Below are 14614 nucleotides of genomic sequence, written 5' to 3' on the forward strand. Positions count from 1 at the left end.
ACGGGTGGGTCCCGGCTGGACTCTCTGGGTGTTTCCCTGGGACACCTTCACTGAAGTTGGCGCCAACGGCGGAGGACAGTCCATTGGCCATTGCTTGCATTGCTTGCATGCGCTGCTGGTCCCTGAAGTGCTGAGTGACACGGCCGCCGGCTCTCCCGACTACTGAGATATGCCGGACCCCAGTGAGGAGGGCCGCCATTGTGCACTGCGCCGCTAACATCGCACGACTGTGGGCCCTCGCACAAGACCAACAGGCACGGGACAGTGGCATTGCAGGTCCCGGAGGTTGGACCGGGTGCGGTTCTGGTGCTGCGGCGCGCCTATTCCACTACACGTACTGGTGTAGATGGAGAGTGGCTGCGGTTGGTGGGTGAGTGACGACTGAGACCACGCGCTAAGCGCACTGTTACTGGGAGTGCACGCGGGACGCCACTGCTACCATTCTGGAGACGAGAGCCATGGGGAGGAACAGAGCCAAGATACCAGACCAGGGCACTAATGTGGACCTCCAGTCCACCGGTTCAGATGACCCGCTAGCCTCCTCGAACGTTGAGATGATACCGCCGACAGGCAAGTGCACACAGGACGCTAAGCTGGACCTTATACTGGCCGAAATAAGGGCCTCAAGGGAGGCGCTAGAGGCCCGTATGGACAACATGGCGACCGGCTTGTCACTCTTGAGAGCGGACCATAACAAACTAGCCGAAAAGGTCTCGGAGCATAAGATCGCGCTCGACGACCTGATTCCTCAGCAGACGGACACTCCATGAAATTTGACCATGTGGAGAAACAGCTTAAGCTGCTCTGGGACAAGATGGACGATGCGGAAGGGCGGGCCCGCCGCAATAATGTGCGAATCCTAGGGATCCCGGAGCGCAGTGAGGGGAGGAACCCCACGCAGTTCGTCGAGGACTGGCTAAAGACGATGGTGGGACCACAAGATCTGACCCCGTTGTATAGCGTAGAGAGGGCGCACAGAATGCCGGCGAAACCACCTAAACCGGGAGCCCCACCGCGACCGATGATAGTGCGCCTTCTGCACTACAAAGACAGAGACTCAATCCTGCGAGTGGCGAGAGAGAAGGCTCCACTGAGGTATGAGGATAAGACCATCTCGGTGTACCCCGATTTCACCCCAGCAGTGCAGAAGGCCAGATCGACATTTCTGGGAGTGAAGCGCAAACTACGGGATCGAAATCTAAAATATGAATTATTATTCCCGGCCCGCCTCAAAATACTCCATGGGAACAAATCCTATTTTTTTGACACACCTGAAGAGGCTGCGGAGTGGATGGAGGTGGCTCTGTCTCCATTACATACGCAGGACCCATTTGAGGAGGAAAACGGCGGAGGGCCTTCACACCAGGCTATACAGCGGACTGACAAGAGTGCAAGACACATGGAGAGGCCTGCGGAGAGCGGGGGAACGGCGCCGGATCGAGCTCGGACAACGGCGAAGATTGCCCGGCTGACTGAAGTGGCGCTGGCTGATCACGACGCGAGGGATAAATCAGACGTGGGCAGCAACTCGGGCTCACGTACGGAGGTGTCGGACTCTGCTGACAGCCTGCAACTTTTTCCTAAAATCACCGCCCAAGTGACGAATGACTTCTGATTATAACAGTGGAAGACATCGGCCGGTAATGTATGAGGCTTGAGAAGGGTCGAGAGTGGGCAGACAGGGATTGGGGACACACTGGCTTAGGGCACACTGTAGTGACACCAACAGGTCCTGAGCGAGTGTACGCAAGTACCACCCCCCCAAAGCATAGACATGTTCTGGTTTATCTGTTGCCCATGTTGGACGACAATGTTTGGACCTCGAGGGTTTTTTCTTGGGGACCTGGAAGTTCGGGGATTACAAGTTCTGTTGGCACTTTACATGGCTTACATGCAATCTTCTTGGTACGGGGCCTGTTGACACCATCTGGCACAGACTGCAATGGGGACTCTTAACACATACAAAATATGCACCTGGAATGTGAGAGGTATGGGGTCTGTCCATAAGAGACACAGACTTCTGGCACAACTTAATCGGCGACATGTCATGGTCGCATGCCTTCAGGAAACTCATCTGAACAGTGCAGAAAGCGAAAAGCTACTTAAGAAATGGAAAGGGCAATTGTGTGCTACTACTTATTCTGTGTTTTCAAGGGGGGCGGCTATATGGTTGAGAAACTCTGTACCCTTCAAGCTGGTTGAAAAGAAGCTGGACATGGAGGGTAGATACGTGTTCATCCGTGGGTTGTTGGATGGCTCCCCTGTTGTGATTGGAAGTGTTTATGCGCCTAACTCGGGCCAGTCGGACTTCCTAACTACTCTTAGTGGAGTGTTGGCGGGCTGGGCTGATCATACTTGGCTAATAGGTGGAGATTACAATGCAGTTTTGGATATATCACTGGATAGGTCGCACCCACCACTGCAGGCCACTGAGAGTGGGAGACAGGCTGACGCACTGGCGCAATGGGCGGAGGGATGGGACTTGGCTGACACGTGGAGGTCCACCCATTTATTGCATAGAGAATATACTTTCTATTCCCCCTCCCCCATAAACTACACACCAGGATAGATCGTGTCTTCTGTACTAAATCATTGTTGGGGGAGGTGACCTTGGCGGAGCATATGGGTAAGACTTTTTCCGACCATAACCCAGTGGAAGTCACACTGCAGTGGGGTAGGGTTCCAACACCTATACCGACGTGGCGCCTCGCCCCGGAATTGCTGAAAAATATTGTTTCCCGAGCGTCACTTGCAGACACGATAGAGCGCTATTTTAGCATTAACACTGGTACGGCAAGCACGCGACAGGTGGAATGGGACGCCTTTAAGATGTCCATAAGGGGGGAGGAGATGAGTACGAGAGTGGGCATGAGACATACAGTGCTGGAGAGACTCCGGGAGGTGGAGGGCCGTTTGGCTATGCAGGTGGGAGATCTGTTTGCGGATGGCCGCGTTATGTCTTTTGAGGACTTTTGTGACGCCCACCGTGCCCCGGGAGGACTGTTCCTCATGTATGCCGGAGTGCGTCGCTATATTACAATGACCTGGGCACCAAACAGAGACGAACCGCAGATGAACCCGCTGACCACAATGCAGTACCTCATGGGATCGGGTAGTCACCTGACGAAATGGTTAGCAAGTGCCATAAGAACGGGGAGAGCAACCTCGTTACAACCTCTACGTGACAAGTGGGAAGGTGATATAGGGAGGACAGTTAGGGACAAGGAATGGGAACGTATTCTCAAATTCCCGAAGAAAGTGTCGAGGAACCCCAAATTTAAATTTATTCAACTTATGGTCCTTCACAGGGCGTATCTAACACCCCATTGTTTACACGCAATGTTCCCTAACGCGGCTGGCAGCTGCCCCCGATGTGGCGCTGACGACGCGCGGCTGCTACATATGTTGTGGAACTGCCCAAAGCTGGGGTACTACTGGAAGACGGTCCATGATGTTTTGCTTCAGCTGGCCCCTTCCAAACCGTACGCTTCTTTGGAGTATACCTTACTGGGACTGGGACCTACTGAGCGAAAAACTAGTGTAGCTAGTCACTCTCCATGAGGCTGCAGGTACGAACTTACCCTTCACACCACTGCAGGAGGCGCACATAAAACACGTGGAGCTCCTAGAGGAACTGCGTGTGCTGGATTACAGGGAGTACACATGCAGACAGCATGCGCAGGCAGAGTGATCAGGACCTTTACTGGCCCATATAGCACGGGATGACCCAGTACATTTGCCCATATTGGAGGTTACTGACCAGAGAGGGACACCAGCCACGACACAATTAGACATCAACACTGCCTTCAGGGACTACTATGGGACGCTATATGGCCCACACTGCCAGATGTCTGATGTAGCTTTTGAGGAGTTTATGGTGGACCTTGACTTGCCACGACTGGGGGACAACCAGGAGAAGGCTCTGGCGAGCCCAATCACGATCGCAGAGATACGCCAGGCCATACGTGCGCTTCCGCGGACTAAAACCCCTGGGACAGACGGCCTACCAGCAGAGTTCTATGGGGCATATACTGATCTACTTGCCCCACGCTTACATGTGGTGTACCAAGAGGCACTGATGTCTGAGGGGCTGCCGCAGTTGTCCCTGCAGGCGTTGATAGTATCACTCCCGAAGCCGGGCAGGGACGGCTTGCACCTGGCCAACTATAGGCCTTTGTCCTTACTAAACACGGACTATAAAATACTAAGTAAGATCCTCGCGACGAGGCTGGCACAGTACATACCTCAACTAATACACCCTGACCAATGCGGCTTTGTACCTGGCAGGAGTACGGCCATGAACCTGCGGAGGCTCAGCCAACTCATGCTGCATGAGCAAGCACCTGTAGGGACGGAGGGCTGTGTTTCTCTGGACTTGAAGCAGGCATTTGATTCCCTCAGATGGGATTTTATGTTTGCAACGTTCGCGAAATTTGGGATACCTTCTGAGTATGCCACCTGGATCCGATTGTCATACACCCGCCCAACAGCCAGGGTGCGCACGAATAGATGCATCTCGCCACAACTTGATATAGCGAAGGGAACCAGGCAAGGATGCCCGCTCTCCCCGCTTCTGTTTATATTGGCGCTAGAGCCATTACTGTGTAAGCTTCGAGTTTCGGCATGCCACAAGGGCATAAGGAGAGCTGAGGCAATTCACGTGGTGTCGGCATACGCGGATGATATTATTCTATACTTGCGAGACCTGAGGGGCGTACTGCACCCTATTCCCAGAATCTTTGAGGACTTCCGGGCATTGTCGGGCCTCACAATTAGTGAGTCTAAATCCTACGATTCTGCTTCAATGCTTCCGGAGCGACTACCCGGTTGCCTCTCCCGCCGCACACTTTTCAGGTGGCGGAGACGACCTTCCGGTACCTGGGGATCCAAGTATACAGAGAAGCGCAGGATATGATCGATGGCAACCTGGGTAGGGCGATCGCAAGACTGAAGGCACAGGTGCGCTTCTGGACTACACTGCCACTAGCGGTGGCGGGTCGGGTGGCCATCTCTAAGATGGTAGTACTACCGCGTCTTATCTATTACATCACAAACCTGCCTTTCATGGCCCCTGCTTCTATGTTTAAGACGTTGAACACTATGCTCACGGAACTGATCTGGGGTTCGGGAAGGCGACGCATTGGCCTGACTAAACTCCAGCTTCCCACAGCAGCGGGCGGTATGGGGGTCCCAGATTTACAGGCATATAGCTATGCCTGCCAAGCTATGCCTGCCAACTGCAGTGGCTGGCCTACTGGCTGGCCGGACGCAATTTGCATGAAATCGGCATGGCGGAAGCGGACTGGGAGAGGGGGGCCATCCACACCCTGCTACTGCCCAAAGCGGAAATCCCTAGGTTGACGCCTCCCCTGCTCAAACTTGCGATTACCTTCTGGAGGAGGGTGGTGAGGTATACGACCCCCTCATCCTCTTATGCCCCCACGATACCGCTCTTGGGACTCCCGATAGGGACGGGCACGCTGTCCAATCGGATGCTCTCCGCGTGGCACGACGCGGGAGTGATGCAGGTGGGAGATCTATTTGCGGATGGCCGCGTTATGTCTTTTGAGGACTTTTGTGACGCCCACCGTGCCCCGGGAGGACTGTTCCTCATGTATGCTGGAATGCGTCGCTATATTACAATGACCTGGGCGCCGAACAGAGACGGACTGCAGACGAACCCGCTGATCACAATGCAGTACCTCATGGGATCGGGTAGTCACCTGACGAAATGGTTAGCAAGTGCCATAAGAACGGGGAGAGCAACCTCGTTACAACCTCTACGTGACAAGTGGGAAGGTGATATAGGGAGGACAGTTAGGGACAAGGAATGGGAACGTATTCTCAAATTCCCGAAGAAAGTGTCGAGGAACCCCAAATTTAAATTTATTCAACTTATGGTCCTTCACAGGGCGTATCTAACACCCCATCGTTTACACGCAATGTTCCCTAACGCGGCTGGCAGCTGCCCCCGATGTGGGGCCGACGACGCGCGGCTGCTACATATGTTGTGGAACTGCCCAAAGCTGGGGTACTACTGGAAGACGGTCCATGATGTTTTGCTTCAGCTGGCCCCTTCCAAACCGTACGCTTCTTTGGAGTATACCTTACTGGGACTGGGACCTACTGAGCGAAAAACTAGTGTAGCTACACGTTTTACTGATCTGGCCCTACTACTTGCTAAGCGTACCATAACAATGAGATGGAAGTTGGCTAGGCCGCCGGACCTGGAGGTGTGGAGGACGGAAGTGATACGCTGGGGGAGAGCAGAGGGTCTGACACTACAGCGCGAAGAGCGTAGGGGCCTTAGAAAGACACTAATATCTTTAGATTGGAACGCCATGATAGAAGCTTTTGATGCGGGTGGTGACGTTGCATCTAGTGTCTTCCTTAGATGGTGGTGCTGAGAGGTGATGTGCTCGGACTGTGTGAGACTTCCACTATGACCAATACCACCCACTGCCAGGGTGAACATGAGCAGTACCAGGTGCACTGTGCACAGAACATGTATGTATCATATTGTATATAGTCCCCTCTAGATTTGTGGCGGATAACTGATTGAGAACTAGATATGATAACTTGAGTCCCGTACCATGCACGTCTTAAATTGTCTAAACATGAGTGCCGAGGGTGGGAATGACTGGGTGGGGGGAGTTTGTAAGGGACAGTTGGGATACCGCAAAATGAAAATGTTTTAACAAATGCTTCGCTTTTACTGATGAGTGGGACCTACAAAATACGGATGTATACTCACAAAGTTGATATTGTAATTGTCCCTGCTTAATATGCCAATAAAAAGATAAAAAAATAAATAAAGAAAAACAAGTGAAAACGAACGAAAGAGCAGAGGGTGAGGAAGGAGACAGAGGTCCACTGGACCACCAGGGATGAGGCGCAGGGAAACCTGCGGGTGTAGGATGGCCTCGATCATCAACACTCGAGAGTGCAGGGGCAGGCCTCAATTTATGGTAGAGCTGCGAGGGTGGGAGAGCAGTTTCACTGACAATGAGCCAGTGGCCTTGCTCCACCATAAATGCACTTGGTACAGCTTGTGAATTCTCAGTTTGAAGCTATAATAATTTTATAAAATGACTTCTTGTGAAAATATTTATTTATATTAGCAACAGTAGTTGATAGTACCATAAAGGTAAATTGCACATTCTGTGGCACTATTTATTTAAAATATTCACTCTGGATGCCGACATAATTCAAAACACCGTAGTGTGGCTGTGAAAAGCACCTGACACAAAAAAAACTTTAATGATTGATTAACTGTATTTTGGTGCATACTTTTAGTGGGTGATAGCAAATGTTTTACAATATCTCACCATGAGGAACTGAATAAGCAATACTGAGTACATTTACATGGAATGTTTTTACCCGGCTCCGGTGTGATCCTAGGCTTTCAGACAGTGCTTAATTTGAGCCGGTGGTTTCAGGTGCTCAGGACCAGCACTTAATTGTCAACACCGGCACTCTTGGCAGTCTGGGACATGATGGCGATGTTTGTCCAATCGGCACAATAATGAGATGAGCACAAGATCAGTTGTTAAATAATTCATAGTAATAGCTGGTTGGTCTCTCTGTATTACCCTGCTTTATAGCTCTTGTGAATACTTATTTATGAAGTACTTGTTATTAGTATATTTTATTTAGATTGTGTTGCACGTACCATTTTATGTTGCCTCAAAAGACGTTTAAATAACTTTACACCTGTTGAGCTTCATCTTGAGAACATTGTATTCCCAAGCTGCCAGGTTAATAGTTTTATTTGTCCTTTGGCAATTGCATTCAGCACTTTTTCCTGATTTTATATAATTGAACTGGCTGTGAAAGCACATAATAGTATTGATTGTTCATTACTTTCATGTTTGTGTCTAGGGGTGCTTTTACTTACAGTTCTCTATATTATTAGGAAAATGCACTATACATAGTTTTTTTCAATTGCATTTAATAATATCTGTTTTTATTGTATGGCTTTCTTGTAAAGCTGATCCAATAAACATAACTAAAAAAATAAACTAAATTCCATGTATATTACAAAGGACTAATTCCTGCTGCCCAAGCCATTGTTCTAGCTTTGGGGGGACTGGAATAGTCTGAATTGTCACACTTTTAGGATGTGATAGTTAGTAGTTTTGTTGGCACTATCACTGGCAGCGCTGGCAGGGGCAATGGGTGTTGCAAGCTGCAGTGGCCTCCTGACGAATGCCCTGGCACTTATTTTTTTACAAATTAAGCACTGCTTTCAGATGTACCAGCTCACTCTAAGATATCCCCAGAATATTGTTTTTATTTTTTTTTATTTATCCTATTGCTTCTTCCTTTCACGTTCTTTTGTAGGACAGTACAGTGGAAATCTTTTGTGCAACATAAACCAACTTTTCTGTTCTGGTCTGGTGTACCAGTTGGCCTCCTGTGACAGAAATCAAAGGCCATAATGGTCCACGACTTTATGCACAATCACTTTTCCCTACTCAGATGAACACCAGGGTGCCCTTTCAACTTTCACTTGAGTAAATGATACATGATACATCTGCTCCCTCAGTGTCTTGACCTGACATTTAGGCCATGATTACGAGTCTGGCTGTCCACGGGGGCACTGCAGTGGCTGTCTTCCCACCGCTCTATTGCAAGATGGGTGGTGGGACCAAGACACCCCAGTCGCAGCAGTGACTGACCATTTCCTGACAGTGTTGTGTAGTGCCAGGAGGCATCCATATGCTTGGCTGGACCGCCGCAGTCCCGCCAAGCATATTAGGAATTTCCACTCTGCCAGTGTTTTCATGGCAGATCCATCTCCATGAAAACCCTGGTGGCGAGGAAAGAAAGGGGGCCCTACAGGGCTTCCTGGTGCCTATGCGCCCTGTGGATGCACACAGGGGGACACAACTGTACCCCCCTTTGTGCATTCACACCAATCCCTGCACGACATGGACTTTTAAGTCTATGTCGTGCAGGAACTGTTTTTGGTGTTCACATTACGGTGTCCGTTTTTTAAGAGTCACCACAGTGGGAATGCCAAAAAAGCCTGACAGACAGGAGGAAACTCCTAATCTGGCAGGTGACCCAACCACGGCATTGGCGGTGTGCGGCATTGGGGCGGACCCGGCACCACACTGCCATAGTCATAATCAGGCCCTTAGTCTCCTATAATACTGTGTACGGCAATAGATTAAATTGAATTGTAATCCACGGATGTGCGCTATCTTAATTTTATTTTATTTGAGCAGAACATAAACATTTCAATCATAAATCATGATTCACATAGATACAATTGAGAAAGTGGGGATACAATTATACATACATAGCATACATCAAAGACAAAAATTCCTTTGAAAAAAGGACATCTTAAGACATAGTTAAATGCAGGAGATCTAAAAAGCAAAAGTTCATTACTAAGGTTCCCTAAGTAGACTAGAGTTGAAAAATATTCATACTACTGTCTCTTGCGAATACAATAAAGTGCATATTCATAATTTATACCTAAGACACACAATTACGATCAAGAAACAAAAAAACGTTTCCTATGCTTTCCTACATCAACCATGATTAATATCAATTAGTAATCCAGAAGGAATTGAAAACATATTTTAAAACAGGTGATCAAGAAAGCAAAATTTCTATTATCACTAAAGAAAGGAAAATACCACAACAAGGACAGTTTAAAAGCAAGAAATGCGGGAAATCCAAGAGGTAGAAATTCACTCCTAAGGTGCCTTCAAAATATAGTGACCAGATACCAATATCCCTCATGGTCATATTACATACTAAAACGGAAATCACCACAGCAAAAAAAGTGCATTAAACTGACAATAATATTTACGATCAGACTGAGATGGATCGCCCTCTTGGGCCAATAACATATTAAAGAAGTAGTGTAACCCCGGCCTTGAAGGCGTAACACAAAATTCACCTTAAGGGGATCTAAAAGTATGCTAAAACAAAGAGCCCTGTTTTTTGATTAAGTCGCAATACTGCCAAGAGGCATTAAATAATTTTAAGCCCCCAACCCTCTTTGTGTAGGATTTCTCAATTTGCTTACACCTTAGCCATTAACTTAGCCATTCTTGATACACAGAAGTCCTGCAGGTTCGTAACCTTTGCAAAATCAGAGAACAGGCTATAATAAAATCAATTGTCAAGAACCTCTGTCCTGATTTTGGTAAATTCAAAGATTGCCCATTTTTTTTAAAAGACCAAATAGTACCAAGGCAGGATCTAAATCAATTGTTACCCCCATAGCCAAACTTAAAACAGAAGACAACTGGAGCAAAAAGGGAATTAATATAGGGTCGGAATAAAAAATGTGCAACCAGCCTCCTTCATCCTGGGGTTTACAACAAAAGCAGCAATTCTCAAGTGCCGGAAACATTCTGTTTAATACTGCTGAAGTGTAGTAGGTCAGCCAGCGAGAGATAAACGACATCCTTTTAAAGTTTGCCGCTCTCAATGACTTATGGCCTAAAAGTGATATGGTCTGTCAATCTCCCTCTGAGAAATGGCAATGTGTTGTATCTAAAATATTCTCAATGGCCTTTAGTTGTGGGTCTAAATTCCGTATTAGCCAGTACCAATTCCCTATCCAGACCATTCTGGACCTAAAAAAAGCTCGTACAGCTTGACTAGCAAGACTGGGATCAAAAGTGTGTGCCGTGCAAAAAAAATGTAATCTGATGATAGCCCGGAAAAGTCACGACCCGTATTTACTACACCAAGCAGAAATCCCGAGCCAAGTTATCCATCTACCCTGAAGAAGAGAATGGCGCAACTCTCTGAACCCAGAATGATCTCAAAGGCTAACTACACCCGGGGAGATCGTTAAGCCCAGATGCCATAACCCCTGAAGTGTGAGAAACACCCAGCCTGAAAAAAACTTTATTAAGATAGTATGTACTCAAAAGCATGACACTTAAATATAGTAAGACATTATATCAGTGTTTTTGGAGAAATTTTGGAACCTTAATTAAAATTGACAATTGCATGCCAGAATCTGGCATCTTATCCTAAATAGAGAATCAGCATCTGATCTCGGTCTTGTTGATGCAAAAGGGCCAAGCCTCAACAGGAGATTTAAAAAAACAGGACTTCTGTATTTATTGGACTGATCTTAAAACCCCTGATGTCCTTGAACCTATCAAGTTAATCAAAAACCTGTTGGATATTGCCCTTTTCAGTTTTCAAATAAAGAATATCATCATCTGCTAACATTTTTAGCTTGGTCATGCCCGAAAGAGGAGCCTCAATAGCCTGGGATGCCCTAATCGTAATTGCGGGAATCTCTGTGAAAAATGCAAATAAAATAGGTGAAAGGAGCACCCCTGACTGGTTCCCCTATTTATCGGGACAGTGCCTGCTAGATGGGAATTAACAAAAATTTGGGTGTTAGCCCCATGGTAAACCTTCAATAACATAATGTAATGAAGATGGAACCCAAATCTTTCTAGGCCTAAAAACAACACATTCCAGATAACCAGATCAAAGGCTTTTTCCGCATCACCCATAATAATCTTCTGAGTTGACCAGCCTTTGCCTTGTTAACTCAGAAAAAGCCAATGGGCTGGAGTAAATAGCCTGCGTTCATAGCCATCATCTGTCCAGACACAAAACCTGTATGGTCCCTATGTTTTAAAACGTGAGCAAGGGGACTGATACCAATTGCCCATAGTTTCATAAAAAGCTTGTAGTCAGCGTTAAGTAAACTAATGGGACTGTAGGAAGTAATGTCTTCAGGGTTCTTTCCCTTTTGAAAAACTCTGACAATAGTCGATTCCTTGAAATAAGATGAGACTTAATACTGAAGTTTATATAGCGCAAACAGCTACCTCACAAGGAGGTGCCCCGGTGCTTTGTGAGCAGCCGAAAACTGAGTGGTTAAAAACAGCATGATTAAAGATTACTGATTAAAAAGCCACGTCTTTAGCGGTTTCCTAAAGCAGGTCTCTGAGTTTGCATTATGAATGGGGAGTGGTAGGGCATTCCACAATTTAGCTGTTCTAGCCAAAAAAGCTCCACCGCCAAGACGAGCCTTCGCGAATTGTGGGACAGAGAGCAAGTTCAGAGTATTCGAGTGCAGGGACCGCGCCTGCATATATCGGGGGAATCTTAATTTAAGATAGTTAGGGCACTTACCGTGCAATGCCCGATAGGCCAAAGTCAAGACCTTACATTCAATCCTGCTTGCCACTGGTAACCAGTGCAGATTGCGCAGATGCGGAGAGACATGATGTCTGAACGGAATATGTTTGATCAGCCTTGCAGCCGCATTCTGCACCATCTGTAGTCGCTGGATCGCATACTTCTGCAGACAAAGATAGAGGCCGTTAGCGTAGTCCAGCCTAGATGTTACAGTGGCATGGACTACTAATTTACGGCAATCTTCTGGCAGTAGATCCAGGAACTTTCGGAGATTTCTTAATTTATTTAGGCACCTCGCCGATACCTGTTGGATATGATCAGAAAAGGAGAGGCCGTCATCCCGTCTCACACCCAGATTTTTGGCATTAGTGCTGGGGAGGGGCGGGGCCCCATTTCGGTAGGCCACCAGAGATCAGGCGAGGGCACTGGACCTATTCCAAAGAAGATCACCTCCTTTTTCCCTGCATCTAGTTTTAGTTTATTCGTGTTCATCCAAATAGCAATGTCACGGAGACAGCCCTTAAAATTGCCAAAGGCTTCCACTGTGTGCTCTTGGTAAGAAAAGACCAGCTGTGTGTCATCAGCGTACGAAATCGCTTTGACACCCCAGTTGGCTATTAAGGTAAAAAGAGGGGCCAGATAGACATTAAAAAGTCAGGGACTTAGGGCTGAGCCCTGGGGAACACCACACCAAAGAGGTTTAGGTTTAGGTTTCGACGAAAAAGGGCTCAAATAGAACTGCGCCCAGGCCAGCACCTTCCCACCCAGGCCAATGCTTTTCAGTCTCTGAAGCAGCCTGGCGCGGTCGACCGTGTCAAATGCTGCAGATAGATCCAGGAGCACCAGCATTGCTGATGCCCCTTTTTATTACATTTGGCTGGAAAGCTATCATTGCCACAGGCCTTGCTGTTAGGCATTGAGGCTAAAGCGTCTTTTACCTCCATAAGTGTAAAAGTGGTCATAGATTGGTCTGCCTGTGTATTCCTTAGAGATTGTATTCCAAATATTGTGCTATACTTGACTGTAGAATAGCTAGTTTCATATACGAGCTTATAGTGCTCAACAAAGAACTGGGAAACGTAGTTCTTATCTAATACTAGCTCACCTGAAGCAAGGTTCTTCAATTTTCTGACAAACGCAGACTCTTATTTTGCCCAGGCTGACCAAGCCAAATACCTCCCGATCTGTTGGCTTTCCTGGTGTAGTTGCTGATGAAAAGCACTAGAATTAGTCATTCCTTGCAGCAGAAAGAAATCCCTCAAGTTCTGCTTGGTCTTTTCATAGGCCGATGAGTATATACTTAATCATGATGCATAATCTACAGCTAATTGCAACTAAGCGATCTTTGTCAACGTTCTCAATGTTTATTTGCCTTATAGGCAATAATTTGCCCCCTGGCTATGGCATTGAAAGCTTCCCTTATGGAAAACCTAGAAGCTGTGCACTGATTCAGTTGAAAAACATTTCCTTGATAATTTTCCTCCTATCAATGAGCCATTGTTGATCTACTAATAAAGAAAGGTCCAGCTGCCACCTGAGCCTATCGTTCTGAGTTGCCTCGATCTCAATAATAACTGAGATAAGCAAATGATCAGAAAAGTAATTGGCCCAAATATCAGACCTTGTAACCGAATGAGAGAGTAGAAAGAAATTGATATGAGAAGTGGTACGATGCTGGCATGAACAACAGGTGAATTGTTGAATACAGGGGTGGTCCGACCTCCAATGATCTACTAAAAGGAAATTTTTCTTAAGGATATCAACAACCTTTTTAGTTTGATGTTTTAATTGTTTTTTTTATCTATTACAGGTATCGTAGGCAAGCTCCTGAATGTATTTAGAATCCCCCCCCATAATATACAGCCTGACCACTACCAAATATATCTGCCTATATATAGTTCAAGAGATTGAACTGTTTAAAAATCCATGTCTTTTTAGATTTCCATTCTTTTGGAGGTTCCTTACCGATATTCGAAGCACGCCTCTTCAGAGTGATACTGAGTTCCCTACTATCAGTTATTTTTAATACCTTTCATCATTTAGCGGCGTTAGTTTGCACCACAGGTAGGCATTTGACTACAGGTTCGCTACAAATCCACTAACATATAGATCAATAGACTGAACTGATTGTGACATCATGTATTTCTAGATTCCCATCTTTCTGGATGGCCTTTTCCTTACTTATATACGAAGCAAGCCTCTTCGGATATTTCAGGTGACAAATGTGGACTCTGTCTCAACTACCTTACCGTTTATACAGTGATAAGCAAGCAGAAAATTTATTTTGATTGAAGTTTATATGTTTTGCTCTAAATGCTGCTACATATACTTTGTTTTTAGAGATATAAATATTCACATTAGTTCTGTTTTTGCTCCTTTGTGTGATATGGCAACGTCAAGTTATTTTTTATGTATTCACTTTCTGTGAAACGGCAATGTATAGCTAAAACTACCAAGCATAGGTTATAATCTATCT

Source organism: Lissotriton helveticus, chromosome 8 (assembly GCF_964261635.1).
Source record: "Lissotriton helveticus chromosome 8, aLisHel1.1, whole genome shotgun sequence".
In the NCBI taxonomy this organism is placed as follows: Eukaryota; Metazoa; Chordata; class Amphibia; order Caudata; family Salamandridae; genus Lissotriton; species Lissotriton helveticus.